General features: G+C 44.9%; 1 protein-coding gene across 4 annotated transcripts in view; it reads left to right on the top strand.

Annotated features, from left to right (window-relative positions):
* Positions 1-13,280, top strand: part of glg1a (golgi glycoprotein 1a) — a 150,941-nt gene that overhangs the window by 46,330 nt on the left and 91,331 nt on the right. The window lies entirely within an intron of this gene.

Consider the following 13,280-nt stretch of genomic DNA (forward strand, 5'->3'; position numbering starts at 1 on the left):
CTCCAACCATGGCCTGCCCATCAGGGATGGATAGTCCCCCTTGACCATGTAAACTGGCAGCATCACGGTTTGTCCATTAAGCTCCACCTTGACCTCCGTCTTACCCAGCATTGGGACTGTTTCCCCAGTCAATGTCTTTAAGATGAGCTTGGCCGGCGTCAGTGATAGGTGGTTCAGTTTTTCTTTGAATAGTTTCTCTGAAATCAAGGAGACAGCAGCCCCCGTATCCAGCTCCATTTTGACCGGTATTCCCTCTGGTAGTGGAGTGACTCCATAGCCTGATGAGCCTCCATTCACTGTTAACACATGGAGATTCAGCTCCCCATCAGAGTCTGTCACTGTCTTCCTGTTCTTGTTTCACCATGTGTAGGTTTTTCTTTTTAGAACGCCAGTTGGATGTATTTCCTTGTTTGTTTTTGTGTGTCTCTGTGTAGGATTGTTTGCTTTGCCCTTTACACACACGTTCAATGTGTCCTTTCTTTCCACATTTCCGTCAGGTCAGGTCTTTACACCAGCAGTCAGATGGCTGATGACCTGACCTTCCACATCTGTAACACTCTCTGGCGCCCCTTGCATGCTTATCCGGTGTAGTTGCTACCCTGTGCACTCTTGTTGCAGCCCCCAACAGCTGTGCATCTTTAGCTGCTAACTCCATAGACACAGCGAGCTCCACTGCTGATTTAAGCGTCAGTTTGTCAGTCGTGAGCAAGCGCTCCTGTGTTGCTTCACATCTTAATCCACACACAAACCTATCCGGACAGTGTCATTGTGAGTTTCACCAAACTCTCAATGCTCAGTTAGCTTCTTTAGCACTGCAACATATTCGGCTATGGACTCACCCTCCCCTTGGTTTCGTTTGTGAAACCTGAACTTCTTGGCAATCAGTAGTGGCTTGGGTGCGAAATGTGTTTCCAAAACTTCCACAATCTGATCATATGTCTTAGCGCCAGGCTTATCCGGGTGCATCAAACTCCGTAACAAGCCAAATGTTTTTGCTCCGATCACACTGAGGAACGTCGCCACTTTCACGTCCTCTTTAATGCCATTTGCAGTCACGAAAAATCCGAAACGCTCTGTATAAGCACTCCATTGCTCCGCCGTTTCATCAAATGGTCCAAACGCTCCGGTTAGCATAGCCATTTTGTTATTTTCACATGCACCAGGGCAAATTAAACAGTGATTCTGCCGGTTGGAAGGGCCGATCTTCAGTAACTCATTTCATAGAAATAGAAAAATAGGAGCAGGAGTAGGCCATTCGACCCTGGCCTTCATTGCAAGAGGATTTGAGTACAGGAGCAAGGATGTCTTACTACAGTTATACAGGGCCTTGGTGAGACCACACCTGGAGTACTGTGTGCCGTTTTGCTCTCCTTACCTAAGAGAGGATACTTGCCATAGAGGGAGTACAGCGAAGGTTCACCAGACTGATTCCTGGGATGGCAGGACTTGTATGAGGAGAGATTGGGTCAACTAGGCCTGTATTCATTAGAGCTTAAAAGAATGAGAGGGGATCTCATTGAAACATATAAAATTCTGACCGGGCTAGACAGACTGGATGCAGGGAGCATGTTTGCCCTGGCTGGGGGGTCTAGAACAAGGGGTCACAGTCTCAGGATACAGGGTAGGACATTTAGGACTGAGATGAGGAGAAATTTCTTGACTTAGGGTGGTGAACCTGTGGAATTCTCTACCACAGAAAGCTGTGGAGGTCAAGTCACTGAATATATTTAAAAAGGAGATCGATAGCTTTCTAGACACAAGTCCTTTTCCTCCACTTCGTTTCACTATCGTTACTCTCTCCCTTATTTCTGTAACACACGAACCGCCAACTTTACGAGGCGATTGCATCAGCACTAAACTGCGGGCGCGCCATTAAGAAAAGACAGGAACTTCTTACTTTGAACATCGCCGATTCCAGTGCAAAGTGATGCGCAAGTCCCTCGTCGCCAGTTTTGTTGTGTCTCAAGGGGTTTTATACCCTTACCTATATAACAATTAAGAAGGATTCCGGGGTGGAGAGTTTAGTTAACGGCCATTTTATTTACAATGTGCTTCTTCACTCAATGCACTACATTTCCCATAGTGCATTGCAAATCACCACTACGGTATCCCATGTGGGACAATTCTAATACACATTCAAAATACACAACAGAGCCTGTGCCCACAAACTGCGTTGAGACTGCCTAAACTTTATTGGACCACGACGGCTAGTATCCTGTTGGTCTAAAGGCCATTTGACTGGCCCACATATATGTAATCCTGGTTGTATTTACTCCAAGCCACTTAGAGCAGCAGAAGTGCTAGTACTGAAATGGATGTAATGTGGGCCCAGCACATCCTGGTATCAGCCAGTTTGTGCTGTGGTAAAAAGTTGCACTGCCATTGAGGGTTCTGATAGATTTGAAAAGATTGCCTTTGATGTTGGGCATTCAGGGCAGGTACATCTATGCATTTTAGTGATAGTTCTTTTGTTCAATAGACCCCTTTTAAAGAGGGCATTACTAAGAATTGTGATCAACATTTTCTCTGGTTTTTAGTTAAAAGAAGAGTTTTTGTGATATTCCAACTCCGGTGTGTAACTTGAATAATAGAATGCAATACTTGCATTTATATAGTGCTTTTCGCAACCTCTGGACATCCCAAAGCGCTTTGCACCAAAAAAAACTTAATTGGCTGTAATCACTCTTGGGAATGTAAGGAAATGCAGCAGTCAATTTGCACACAGCAAGGTCTCAAACAGCAGTGAGATAATGACCAGATAATCTGTTTTCAGTGATGTTGGATGAGGGATAAATCTTGGCTAGGACAGATTGAAAAAAACCTCCCTTGCTCTTCGAATAGTTCCAATGGATCTTTTAAGACTGAGATGAGGAGGAATTTCTTCACTCAGAGGGTTGTGAATCTTTGGAATTCTCTGCCCCAGAAGGCTGTACATGCTGACTCTTTGAGTATATTCAGGGCTGAGATAGATAGATTTTTGGCCTCTAGGGGAATTGAGGGATATGGAGATTGGACGGGAAAGTGGAGTTGAGTTTGATGATCAGCCATGATCTTAGTGAATGGCGGAGCAGGCTTGAGGGGCCGTATGGCCTACTCCTGCTCTTAGTAATGTTCTTGTGTGAAAGGAGGCCTTGGTTTAACGTCACATCCGTAAGACGGCACCTCTGCTAGTACAGCGCTCCCTCAGTAGTGCACTGGAGTGTCAGCCTGGATTGTGTCAAGTCTCTGGAGTGGGACTTGAACCCTCAACCTTCTGACTCGGAGAAGAGTGCTACCACTGAGCCACAGTTGACACCTATTGGTGTACTAACATAGAAACCTAGAAGATAGGAGTAGGAGTAGGCCATTCGGCCCCTCGAGCCTGCTCCACCATTCAATGCGATCATGGCTGATCATCCAAATTCAGTACCCTGTCCCTGCTTTCTCCCCATATCCCTTGATCTCTTTAGCCTTAAGAAATATATCTAACTCCTTCTTGAATATATTTAATGAATTGGCCTCTACTGCCTTCTGTGGTAGAGAATTCCACAGGTTCACCACTCTCTGGGTGAAGAAATTCCTCCTCATCTGTCTTAAATGGCTTACCACTTATCCTTAGACTGTGACCCCTGGTTCTGGACTCCCTGACCATCGGGAACATCCTGCATCTAGTCTGTCTAGTCCTGTTAGAATTTTATAAGTTTCAATGAGATCCCCTCTCATTCTTCTAAACTCCAGCGAGTATAAGCCCAATCGACCCAGTCTCTCCTCATGTCATTCCTGCCATCCCAGGTATCAGCCTGGTGAATCTTCGCTGCACTCCTTCCATGGCAAGAGCATCCTTCCTCAGATAAGGTGACCAAAACTGCACACAATACTCAGTGTGGTCCCACCAAGGCCCTGTACAACTGCAGCAAGACATCCTTGTTCCTGTACTCAAACCCTCTCGTTACGGAGGCCAACATACCATTTGCCTTCTTGACCGCCTGCTGCACCTGCATGCTTACCTTCAGCGACTGGTGCACAAGGACGCCCAGGTCCCGTTGCACTTCCCCTTCTCCCAATCTAGTGCCATTCAGATAATCTGCCGCCTTGTTTTTGACACGAAAGTGGATAACCTCGCATTTATCCACGTCATATTGCATCTGCCATGCTTCTGCCCAATCACCCAACCTGTCCAAATCATACTGGAGTTTCTTGGCATCCTCCTCACAGCACACACGCTCACCCAGCTTTGTGTCGTCTGCAAACTTGGAGATATTACATCTAGTTCCCTCGTCCAGATCATTAATATATATTGTGAATAGCTGGGGTCCAAGGACCGATCCCTGAGGTACCCCACTAGTCACTGCCTGCCACTCGGAAAAAGACCTGTTTATTCCAACTCTTTTGCTTTCTGTTGCCAACCAGTTCTCTATCCAAGTCAATACCTTGCCCCCAATCCCATGTGCCTTAACTTTACACGCTAATCTCTTCTGCGGGACCTTATCGAAAGCCTTCTGAAAGTCCAAATACACCACATCCACTGGTTCTCCCTTATCTATTCTACCAGTTACATCCTCAAAAAATTCCAGTAGATTAGTCAAGCACAATTTACCTTTTGTAAATCCATGTTGACTTTGTCCGATCCTGTCACTGCTTTCCAAGTGCTCTGCTATTGCATCTTTTATAATGGACTCTAGCATTTTCCCCACTACCGATGTCCGGCTTACCGGTCTGTAATTCCCCGTTTTCTCTCTACCACCCTTTTTGAACAGTGGGGTAACATTAGCTACCCGCCAATCCATGGGTACTGTTCCAGAGCCTCTATTTCTAGGGCCACTTCCTTAAGTACCCTAGGATGTAGATTATCAGGCCCTGCGGATTTATCGGCCTTCAATCCCGTCAATTTCCCTAACACCATTTCCCTACAAATACTGATTTCTATCAGTTCCTCCCTTTCATTAGACCCTATGTTCCCTGACATCTCTGGGATGTTATTTGTGTCCTTCTTTGTGAAGACAGAACCAAAGCATGTATTTAATTGGTCAGCCATTTCTTTGTTCCCCATTATAAATTCTCCTGATTCTGACTGCAAGGGACCTACGCTTGACTTCACCAATCTTTTTCTCTTCACATATCTATAAAAGCTTTTACAGTCAGTTTTTATGTTCCCTGCAAGCTTACTCTATTTCCCCCCTCTTAATTAATCCCTTTGTCCTCCTTTGTTGAATCCTAAACTGCTCCCAATCCTCAGGTTTACTGCTTTTTCTGGCCAAATTAGATGTCTCCTCCTTGGCCATACAGGCCCAGAAGGTCCCAGCTTTGATTCTTGTGCTATGGTGAATCAGCTGATCTCAGCCAGGTGGCAGTGGTACAGTTAGCCTTAATTTCCCATAACTATTCAGAGGGAGAGAAAAAAATCAGCCATGGCTCCTAGTCAGTGACCTGCTGGAAAATGAGTTTGTTTGAATGCACACTGATTGGTCTTGGATAGGAATAGCCAGCCACAATAAGTCTCTGTTTGCAGATGTAAAGCAGGCTTTTGGGTGAGGTATGGGTGCACACCTGGTTTTAATAGATCCCTACACCAGTATAAGTAAACACTCCACCAGCAAAGCAGAGAAAAAGCAATGACTTGACAATTGGTGCAGCAACTTGAGTGTGCTATGACTACCAATAATTTAGCTCCCTCACTGTATGTCCTTCAAGACAGTACCTCAATTATGTTAAATCTGTGCTGTTCACCTTGAAAGTAAACAGCAACTCTGCAGTTTTGTAATGAGTAACCCAAAGAAGGCTGAACAAACAGCAACTCCATACAGCTAAGAAAAACAAATTAGACTGCTACTCTTGACTGTTTGCTGGTAAGTGATTTGTTCAGATTGGTAGGGACAGGCTCGTTTCTGAATCTCGGGTGTTTAGTGTTGGACATTCTGATCCTATACTGTGGGGCACAATCGCTCTGAGTTTGCCTGTCCCTGGTGTTGATGTAATGTCCTTGCAGCATGCTGTAGTTATCCAGGCTGGGGTATGAAATTATTGGCTGGATTGAGTAATGTAAATGCACCCTATATGCTACAGAAGTGTTTGAAGAAGAAATGTTTCTATAACACGTAGGTTGGAATCTGCCCCTTTTTGTTGCAGGGTTGATTCCACAGCAACAGATCAACTTTTTTAAATTTATTCATGCACAGGACGTGGCAAGGCCAGTATTTATTGCCCATCCCTAATGCTCTCGAAGGTGGTGGTGAGCCGCTGCAGTCTGTGCTGAAGGTACTCCCACAGCGCTGTTAAGTAGGGAGTTCCCAGCTGTGTGAAATTGAGATTTAACTCTGTTTTATTTTCTAAGTGCACATACCTCAAAGTTGATGCCAATACTGGTTGAATTGCATGTGATGCTGAGGCTTCACATGAATAATTTTGATGCAGGAATGTGTTCCCTGGAGATCTCGGCACTGAACTTTGTTCAGTTGCGCAGATTGTGTTAATTTGAATGTCCAGCCTTCAGAGCAGTGTCTTCTAGGAATTTTTGGCTTTGCACATTTGCAGAGGTATTAATAGATAATGCAACTTGTAATTGTTTAAAAGATCCAGTTTTAAGATGGTTCTGAATAGTAGTGGCTGTGGAGCATGAGCTGATTCATAGCAAAGTACAGCAACTTTCTGTAGGATCCAATCGAACAGCAGCGACTGCTGGGGTTTGAAAATGTTTGTTTACTGTATGAAACAGCCTGCTAATTCACTGCCTCAGTCTACATTTGGCTGTGAAGAAGCAATTGTACTGTATTCAGTGGATGTGGGTGACTCTACTGAATGAACAGCAGTTCTACAGTTACACTGAGTGTATCCTGTACCCTGTGAGAGCCCTCTTGGGAGTTTGCGTTTGCTCCTCAACAGAGATGGGATTATCCATGAAATAGAAGCTGAGGCTGAATACAAACTGGGCAAAATCAAATTTGTAAGGGAAGACATGAGACTGGAGCTATTTAAAAAAAATTTTGTTCCTAGGGTGCGGCATCGCTGGCAAGGCCAGCATTTATTGCCCATCCCTAATTGCCCTCGAGACCGCTGCAGTCCGTGTGGTGAAAGTACTCCCACAGTGCTGTTAGGCAGGGAGTTCCAGGATTTTGACCCAGTGACTATGAAGGAACGGTGATATGTTTCCAAGTCAGGATGGTGTGTAACTTGGAGGGGAACTTGCAGGCGATGGTGTTCCCAGGCGCCTGCTGCCCTTGTCCTTCTAGGTGGTAGAGGTTGTGGGTTTGTTAGGTGCTGTCGAAGAAGCCTTGGCGAGTTGCTGCAGTGCATCTTGTAGATGGTACACACTGCAGCCACGGTGCATTGGTGGTGGAGGAAGTGAATGTTTAAGGTGGTGGATGGGGTGCCGATCAAGTGGGTTGCTTTGTCCTGGATGGTGTTTAGTGTCTTGAGTGTTGGAGCTGCACTCACCCAGGCAAGTGGAGCGTATTCCATCACACTCCTCTGACCTGCTCTTGTTGCCCCTGTATTTGTGGCTGGTTCAGTTAAGTTTCTGGTCAATGGTGACCCCCAGGATGTTGTTGATGGGGAATTCGGCGATGGTAATGCTGTTGAATGTCGCTTGTTAGAGATAGTCATTGCCTGGCACTTGAGGCGCAAATGTTACATGCCATTTATCAGCCCAAGCCTGAATGAGGTCCAGGTCTTGCTGCACGTGGGCATGGACGGCTTCATTATCTGGGGAGTTGCGAATGGAACTGAACACTGCAATCATCAGCGAACATCCCCACTTCTGACCTTGTGATGGAGGGAAGGTCACCGATGAAGCAGCTGAAGATGGTTGGGCCTAGAACACTGCCCTGAGGAACTCTTGCAGTGATGCCCTAGGGCTGAGATGATTGACCTCCAATAACCACAACCATCTTCCTTTGTGTTAGGTATGACTCCAGCCAGTTGAGAATTTCCCTCCTGATTCCTATTAACTTCAGTTTTATTAGGGCTCCTTGATGCCACACTTGGTCAAATGCTGCCTTGATGTCTAGGGCAATCACTCCTACCTTGCCTCTGGAATTCAGCTCCTTTGTTCATGTTTGGACCAAGGCTGTAATGAGGCCTGAAGCTAAGGGTACTGGTGGAACCCAAACTGAGCATCGTTGAGCAGGTTACTAGTGGGTAAGTGCCGCTTGATAGCACTGTTGACAACACCTTCCATCACTTTGCTGATAATTGAAAGTAGACTGAGTGGATCACTTTTAAAGAGGGCAATTGGCCGGATTGGATTTGTCCTGCTTTTTGTGGATGTGGACAGGACATACCTGGGCAGTTTTCCACATTGTCGGGTAGATGCCAGTGTAGTAGCTGTACTGGAACAGCTTGGCTAGAGGCATGGCTAGTTCTGGAGCGCAAGTCTTCAGCACGACAGCCAGGATGTTGTTGGGGCCCATAGCCTTTGCTGTATTCAGCACACTCGGCTGTTTCTTGATGTCACGTGGAGTGAATTGCATTGGCTGAAGACTGGCTTCTGTGATGGTGGGGACGTCAGGAGGAGGCTGATATGGATCATCTACTCGGCACTTCTGGCTGAAGATGGTTGCAAATGCTTCAGCCTTGTCTTTTGCACTCAGGTGCTGGGCTCCACCATCATTGAGGACGGGGACATTCATGGAGCCTCCCCCTCCCGTTAGCTGTCTAATTGTCCACCATTCATGACTAGATGCGGTAGGACTGCAGAGCTTTGATCTGATCTGTTGATTGTGGGGTCACTTAGCCCTGTCTATAGCATGCTGCTTTTGCTGTTTAGCATACACGTAGTCTTGTGTTGCAGCTTCCCCAGGTTGGCACTTCATTTTTAGGTATGCCTAGTGCTGCTCCTGGCATGCTCTTCTGCACTCTTTACTGAACCAGGGTTGGTCCCCTGGCTTGATGGTAATGGTAGAGAGGGGGATATACTGGGCCATGAGGTTACAGATTGTGGTGGAATACAATGCTGCTGCTGATGGCCCACCGCGCCTCATAGCAGCTCAACTGGGCATCCATATCTGTTCTGACTCTATCCGATTAGCACCGTGGTAGTGCCACACAACATGGAGTGTGTTCTCAGTGTGAAGATGGGTCTTCATCTCCACAAGGACAGCGTGGTCACTGCTACCAATACTGTCATGGACAGATGCATCTGTGACCATTTAGATTGGTGAGGAACGAGGTCAAGTAGATTTTTCCCTTGTGTTCATTCTCTCATCACCTGCCACAGGCCCAATCTGGCAGCTATGTCCTTCGGGACTCGGCCAGCTCAGTCAGCAGTGGTGCTACCGAGCCATTCCTGGTGATGGACATTGAAGTTCCCCATCCAGAGTGCATTCTGTGCCCTTGTTACCCTCGGTGCTTCTTCCAAGTGGTGTTCAACATGGAGAAGTACTGATTCATTAGCTGAGGGAGGGCGGTAGGTGGTAATCAGCAGGAGGTTTCTTTGCTCATGCTTGACCTGAAGCCGTGAGACTTCATGGGGTCTGGAGTCAATGCTGAGGACTCCCAGGCACCCCCACCCCCAACCTCCTCCTAGACTGTATAACAGTGTACCACCACCTCTGGTGGGCCTGTCCTGCCAATGGAACAGGACATACCCAGGGATGGTGCTGGAGGAGTCTGGGACATTGGCTGAAAGGTATGATACTGTGAGAGTGACTGTTGGGCTGTTGCTTGACTCGTCTGCATGCCACAAGTCCCCAGATGTTAGTGAGGAGGACTTTGCAGGGTCGACCGGGCTGGGTGTACCGTTGTGTCCGAAGTCGATGCCAGGTGGTCCGTCTGGCTTTATTCTTGCTGCTTTCTGTAGTGGTTTGTTACAACCGAGTGGCTTGCTAGGCCATTTCAGAAGGCAGTTAAGAGTCAACCACATTGCTGTGGGTTGCACATAGGCCAGACCAGGTAAGGACAGCAGATTTTCTTCCCTTAAGGACATTAATGAACCAGATGGGTTTTTATGACTAACCTATAGTTTCATGGTCACCATTACTGATACTTGCTTTTTTAAAATTCCAGATTTATTTAATTAACTTAATTTAAATTCCCCAGCTGCTGTGGTGGGATTTGAACTATAAAACTTGAGATTTGGGAAGACATAAGAAAATAAATAGGAGCAGGAATAGGCCATTTGGCCCTTTTTGAGCCTGCTCCGCCATTCAACAAGATCATGGCTGATCATCTACATCAACTCCACCTTTCCGCACTAACCCCATATCCCTTAATTCCCAAAAATTTATCGCGCTCTGTCTTGAATATACTCAACGACTAAGCATCCACAGCTGTCTGGGGTAGATAATCCCAAAGATTCACAACCCTTTGAGTGTAGAAATTTATCCTCCTCAGTCCTAAATGGCTGACCCCTTATTCTGAGACTGTGGCCCTGTGTTTTAGATCCCCCAGCCAGGAGAAACATATATTTCCTCAGCATGAACCCTGTCAAGCCCCTTAAAAAAATTTATGTTTCAATTAGATCACCTCTTATTCTTCTAAACTCTAGGGAATATAGGCTTAGTCTACTCAATCTCTCCTCATAGGGCAATGCCCTCATCCCAGGAACCAGTCTAGTGAGCCTTTGTTGCACTCACACTCTAAGGCAAGTATGTCTTGGGTAAGGAGACCAGAACTGTACACACTACTCCAGGTGTGGCCTCACCAATGCCCTGTATAATTGTAGTAAGACTTTACTCTTATATTCTAATCCCTTTGTAACAAAGGCTAACATACCATTTGTTTTCCTAATTGCTTGCTGTACCTGCAGGTTAACTTTCTGATTCATGTACAAGGACACCCAGGTCCCTCTGAGTGCCAACATTTCCCAGTCTCTCTTCAAAAAAAAAAAAAAAAAAATGCTCTTGTTTTTCCTACCAAAGTGGATAACTTCACACTTCCCCACATTGTATTCCATTTGCCATGTTCTTGCCCACTCAGTCAACCTGTCTATATCTCTCTGCAGCCTCTTTGCACCCTCCTCACAGCTTACTTTCCCACCTAACTTTGTATCGTCAGCAAACTTGGCTACATTGCACTCAGTCCCTTTATCTAAGTCATTAATATAGATTGTAAATAGCTGAGGCTCAAGCACTGATCCTTGCGGTACCCCGCCAGTTACAGCCTGCCAACCTGAAAGTCCCGTTTATTCCTACTTTGTTTTCTGTCCATTAACCAACCCTCAATCCATGCTAATATTACCCCAATCCCATGAGTCCTAATTTTGTGTAATGACCTCTTGTGTGGCACCTTATTGAATGCTTTTTGAAAATCCAAATACATGACATCCACTGGTTCCCTCTTATCCATCCTACTAGTTACATCTTTTGTCAAACACGATTTCCTTTTCATAAAACCATGTTGACTCTGCCTAATCATATTACGATTTTCTAAGTGCCCTGTTACCAAGTCCCTAATAATAGATACTAGCATTTTGCCTACTACGGATGTCAGACTAACTGGCCTATAGTTTCCTGTTTTTTCTCTTCCTCCTTTCTTAAATAGCGGGGTTATGTTTGCTGCCTTCCAACCCTTGTGGACTGTTCTAGAATCTAGGAAATTCTGGGAGATTAATACCAGTGCACCCACTATCTCTGCAGCGACCTCTTTTAAAACCCAAGGAGGCAGGTCGTTGGGTTATGGGGATTTGTCGCCACTTAGTCGCATTAATTTCTCCAGTACTATGTCTTTACTTATACTGATTTCTTTAAGTTCCTCATTCTCTCTAGATCCTTGGTTCCCCATTATTTCTGGAATGTTTTGGCTTCTGCCGTGAAGACAGATGCAAAGTATTTGTTTAATGTCTCTGCCATTTCCTTATTGCCCATTATAATTTCTCCTGTCTCTGCCTCTAATGGGCCCATGTTTACTTTCACTAATCTCTTCCTATTTACATATCTATAGAAAAGTTTACAATCTGTTTTTATGTCTCTTACTAATTTACTCATTCTTTTTTCTGTTTCCTTATCAATTTCTTGGTTCTCCTTTGCAGAATTTTAATCCTTGCGATCCTCAGGCTTACTCTTTGGCAATATTATATGCCTCTTCCTTTGATCTAATACTATCTTTAACTTCACTTGTTAGTCACTGTTGAACCACTTTTCCTGTGCGGTTTTTTTTTGTGCCTTAAAGGAATGTATAAATTGTAAATAAATGCTAGCCATTGCTTGTCTACCGTCATACCTTTTAATGTAGTTTCCCAATCTACCGTAGCCAACTCGCCCCTCATACCAACGTAGTTTGCTTTGTTTAGATTTAAGACCCTAGTTTCAGATTTAACTAAATCACTTTCAAACTCAATATAAAATTCTATCATATTATGGTCACTCTTCTGTAAAGGCCCCTTTTCTACAAGGTTATTAATTAACCCTGTCTCCATTGCACAATACTAGATCTAAAATAGCCTGTTCCCTAATTGGTTCCTCAACATACTGATCTAGAAAACTATCTTGTATACATTCCATGAACTTGTCCTCCACGCTATTACTGCAAATTTGGTTTGCCTAGTCGATGTAGATTAAAGTCCCCCATGATTACTATATTACCCTTGTTACATGTGCCTCTAATTTCCTGATTTATACTCTGCCCTGCATTACAACTACTGTTTGGGGGCCTATAAGCAACCCCCACCAATGTTTTCTGCCCCTTGCTGTTTCTTGGCTCTACCCAAAATGATTCTACTTGATTTTTGGAGCTAAGATCCTTTCTCTCTACTGTCTTTATCCCATCCTTTATTATCAGGGCTACCCCTCCTTTTCCATTTTGCCTATTCTAAAAGTTAAGTACCCTGGAATATTTAGTTCCCAACCTTGGTCACTTTGCAACCATGTCTCCGCAATGGCTAATGGATCAACTATTAATTTCTATCTGCGTGAAGGCTTCGTGCATTCAAATATAGTGCCTTTAGCTTTGATTTTTTTTTTCTATTTTTCCCTGATGTCACCTTAGTCACTAATGCCTTATTACCTTTGTTACGCTCTGTCCCTTCCTGACCCACTCTGCTTTGCCAACATGATGCCCATTTTCAAAAAGGGCAGCAATATAGACATTGGCAACCACCGAACTGTTAGTCTGGAATCAATCCTGTGCGAGATAATGGAATCGATTAGCAGGTATAAACTTTTGGATTTTATGTACAATAATCAAGTAAACAGTCAATGTGGATTCAGAAGGGGAAGATGCTCGCTGACCAACCTCCCTCCGACAACTGAGGAAGTTTCATTCCAAGTGGACTGTGAAAAGCTCTGACATTTTACCTAGACTTCCTAAAAGCATTGTTCAAAGTTTCTCAAAGTGCCATTAGATAAGCTCCAAGTGACTGAGAAGCAGGG

Source organism: Somniosus microcephalus, chromosome 6 (assembly GCF_052327205.1).
Source record: "Somniosus microcephalus isolate GS21.2 chromosome 6, FLI_Smic_1.0, whole genome shotgun sequence".
NCBI lineage: Eukaryota > Metazoa > Chordata > Chondrichthyes > Squaliformes > Somniosidae > Somniosus > Somniosus microcephalus.